Below are 4,197 nucleotides of genomic sequence, written 5' to 3' on the forward strand. Positions count from 1 at the left end.
CCCACCCTCTTCTTCTTGGAGCCTGAGTCTGTCTCGACCATCTATCTCATTTGTGCGGAGGTTCTTCAGTCTTCCCTCAATCATTTCAACCGGTGTATTCTCGCTTCGCTTGACATTCATCATCTCTTTTTCTTCTTCGGTGGATTCAATTCAAGTTTTTCGGGCTGATCATATTCTTTTCCTTGGATCAAGTGTTTTCCTTGCTCGTTTGCCTCTCGCCAGTCTATCCTTCCGGAGTGCTCAAGACATCTCAGGAGATTCGTCTGTGTTCCAATTAATTCGAGGTTGTCACCTCATTCAAATATTTCAATTGTTCCGGTGCATCTTCTATCTGTTCATCAATCCTTTCCAACGGTGTTTTCTCTTCAGTGGGCCCTAACCCACAGGTCTTTTCCCAGGATCTTACCTGACTCTTCTAATTATTCCCGGAGTTATTCTCAATTCTTTTCAAGTGTGACATAAGAATGAATTTCATCAGTCAGATGCTTCTCCAAGATCGCTTTCAAATTCTTTTCATCTCGGGTTCTACCTTCCCTCTTTTTCATTTTCCCGGAGTACCTCAGTTTTTTTTGGTGCTGTTTTTCTCGTCGTCATTTGAAGATCGAAGAAGAATTTTTCCTCTAAATCTTGTCCGTTCTCTCAAAGATTCATGGTTCTAACTTCATGTTATCCTGTCAAATTATTCCAATCGCCAGATATTCTTTTCTTACCCATCCGGAGTATGTCAGAAGTCGATATCTGTTTCCTTTCATCGGAGGCCATCGTTCTAGGAGAATTCTTCGTCCTCACATTTAATCTAGCGTTATCCAATTATCCCGGTGCTTCGTTCAAGTGTTCTTTAATCGTCGGTCTCGTGCTGCTCCACAGCTTCGCCAGTTTCTTCTCGAGGTCATCTATCTTACCTTGTAGCTCCCCGCGCCGGGCACATATGTGGGTCTCCTGAATCTCCAACTTCCTGTGGTGATCGCTGATGAGCTCCTGGTGGGCGTTCACGATCTTCTCCTTGGACCGCTCCTAGATCACTGCTTCCTTGGATGCCAGGGAGGCGTTGGCCTTCTCCACATGCTAAGCTAGGGAAGCTTCCGCGGTTGCCACCTAGCGGCCCAGCACCTCTAGCCGCTTGCACTCCAAGCTCTGCTCCGACGACGTCGGTGCCAGCTCCCGCTCGAGGGCCTTGAGGTCCTCCTCTTGGGTCGCTAGCCCCCCTATGGAGGCAGAGAGGGCATCCCTGCATGCCTCGAGTTGTTGCTCCAAGATGGTGTTTGAGGCCAGGAGTTCCTGCTCGCAAACCTCCGCTGCCTCACGCTGCCGTCCGCCACCTCAGCTTCTTGAAGGGCGTGCTCATGAGCCATAATCGCCATGGTGGTGGACGCCTCATCCTTCGAGGGGACAGACTCGCGCTGGAGGCGGCCAAGCTTCACCGTGACCTCATGTCGGTGCCACCCTCGTGCTAGGTATGAATGTGTCGGTGTTCTGGGAACCAGGGTACCCAGACCTTCCTGCCTGCAGCCCACGACGTGGCTCCATCAACGGCCTGGTACGACCCATCTTCAGCGACGACAAGACGAGACCCTCGCGAGGGACCAAGCCTTGCGAGGCGGACGCCATCAAGACCTCCTGAAGGAGCGGCCTCCCCAGGCGGCCTCCTAAGGGGCGGAGATTTCTATGCAAGCCCACACCTCATGAGGCTGAAATGACATCAGCCATGATGACCAAGGCCAGACGCGCGCCGGCAGGCGTAGAGCGGCAGGTTTCCCCTTTGGTGCAAAGTAGGCAATCACGTGTGCGGAGTCCCAAGGAATCAGCCAAAGGTTGACGTTTGCGTGCAACAAGACCAGGACCGTCAGAGCGGCAGGATGGATGTCATCGGCGAGCCCACCATGATGTCATGATCAGAAGCTTTGCAGGAGAAGACCACCTTTCATCAGGATCGAGTGTACTACTTGTCCCCTTTCAAAATTGGACGTTGTCGGACCCCTTCCCGCCTAAGTTTTGGGGGAAGAAAACCCGGGCCACTATAAATATAGCTTAGCCACCACCGTAGGAGGCATCGGGTGATGGACTCATCGAATCCCCAAGAGATCATCACAAGAACAAGCCTCCTGAGGTTGTTCTTCCAGTTGTACTAGTTCATCCTTAGCCCCCCCCCCACGCGAGGCCAATCCACCACAAAGCAGGAGTAGGTTTTTACACCGCATGGTGGCCCGAACCTGGGTAAACTATCGTGTACTTTTCCTTCCTATTCATCGAGCTAGGTCGTGAGAGCAGTGAGTCGGTCAGCTTGAGAGGTTGTGTTCTTCGCACACGCCCCTGTGTTCGAACCTTTCTTGGGTCTGCGGAGCCCAGAATCTGACAGAATGCTCATTCGCGAGGCGCGCATCAACACTCTGAAGCTCTGCTTCGAGCTGATTCAGCGCGTTCTTTGTGTTCTACAAAAGGTCATGCCTGATTGCAGCCCAACCACTCACAAGTGCTAAGGACCGGCCGAGGCTGGGCCCCGCGCCTCCGTCTGTTTCCGTGATGCGGGAAGTTCTGGCGGGACCTGGCATTGGATGAAAGTGGCCCAATGCTTCTTCTGCTCCTCTTGGGCAGGGCGACGTGCCCTACGGGCTCGGCACCCTCGTGTAGGCAGCTGCATATCCGCGATGGCCCCGGGCGTCCGCACGGATGGGAGAGCGGCCCGTCTAAGGCTCCCCCGGGGGACCGCCGTCCCCCTTATGTGCAAGGCGCCGCCCACCATGGGCGTCCTGTGCCCCGCGCCTCTTGCGGGTGAAGAGGGAGTTACCCCTGCACGGGCGCAGGCGTGGCTCCCTGGTTAGTTGCGCTCATGGCCGTGGCGGGCGGCGAAGAGGCACCAATTCCATTCGGGGGCTCCTTCACCTTCACGATCGGGGAGTACCTGCGAGGACGAAGAACTTTAGGGCATCTATTGCACGAGAGGCTAAGGGGAGTAAGGCGCTTACTCATCCACGGCGACCCATTTCCTCTTCTTCAGCGCCCTTGGTAGGGCGCCGTCGCCACTCTCCGGCCGAGCCCTCCACGCGGGGGCGCGCGTCCCAGGGATTGATGTCTCAAGAGTCCATGCGCTGCTCGACGCGCTGGCAGTGGCGGCCCCGTTCCCAAACGAGGCGGTGCCACCCATGTCTGCCCACACGGGGGTGAGTTGTTGGGTAACCCGGGGTGGTGGGTCATCGTTGTCCACTGCCATTGTGGCCTAAGGCGATGCACCCACGGATCCCTCCAGCACTAGGACCACCAGGAACGGGTTGTCCCACGGCCCCTCGTGGCCCAGGGGAAGCAGCCCGCACTGATCGAAATGCAGCATCCTCCTTGTGAAGGTCTCCCTGCCCATGTAGTTGTACGGGGAGTACCCTGACTCTGGGAGCTCGCCTGCCTCTGCACCGGTCAGGATCTGGAGCATTCCGCTCAACACATCAGGAGGCAGACGGCCTGTTTGGGTCGCTTCGGGTCTTCTTGTCCGGTGAAGGACTACTGCAGGATGGTCCAAACATGACAGTCCAATCAGAAACCCTTCGACGAAACTGCGTGCGATGCATTAATCACAAACGATGATGTAATAAAACCATCAAAAAAGATGCAAAACCTTTGCGATGGTGGTGACATCGAGCGCGGTTCAGACTGGAGTTGCGTGTGTGATGCGTGGCAAACGGTTAATCTAGAAGAACTGTTTGCGATGAGGCAGAACAACAGAAATGGGCAGCCAGATGAGGGTGTGTGCGATATACGACATACAATTCACTAGGATGAATTGTGTGTGATTAGGAAACAAACTAGAAATGGTCAGCCAGATCAAGGTGTGTGCGATGGAGGGCATCCAGTTCACTCAGATGAACTATTTACAATGAGCCAACACAACAGGAACAGTTCAACTGAACAAGATGTGTGTGATACGTGGCAAACAGGTCTGTAATCAGAAATGTGTGCGAAGACCAATAATAACACAGACGATTGCTGCTAATAAGTCGTGTGATTTGCTCTGTCTACAGAAGAATAACTAAAATAAACATCCAATTACATACGTGACTATACAGATCATTCGCACACACCTCAATAAATAATTGTATGCATTCTAAGCTAGGAAAAATGATCGTCTAGTCATCTACTTTTTGTGAGACTCCCGCCACAGCTCTGTGGCTCGATCCCTCGTCTGGGGCATGAAGAAGACACTCCCTCATG

Source organism: Triticum dicoccoides, chromosome 1B (genome assembly GCF_002162155.2).
Source record: "Triticum dicoccoides isolate Atlit2015 ecotype Zavitan chromosome 1B, WEW_v2.0, whole genome shotgun sequence".
In the NCBI taxonomy this organism is placed as follows: domain Eukaryota; kingdom Viridiplantae; phylum Streptophyta; class Magnoliopsida; order Poales; family Poaceae; genus Triticum; species Triticum dicoccoides.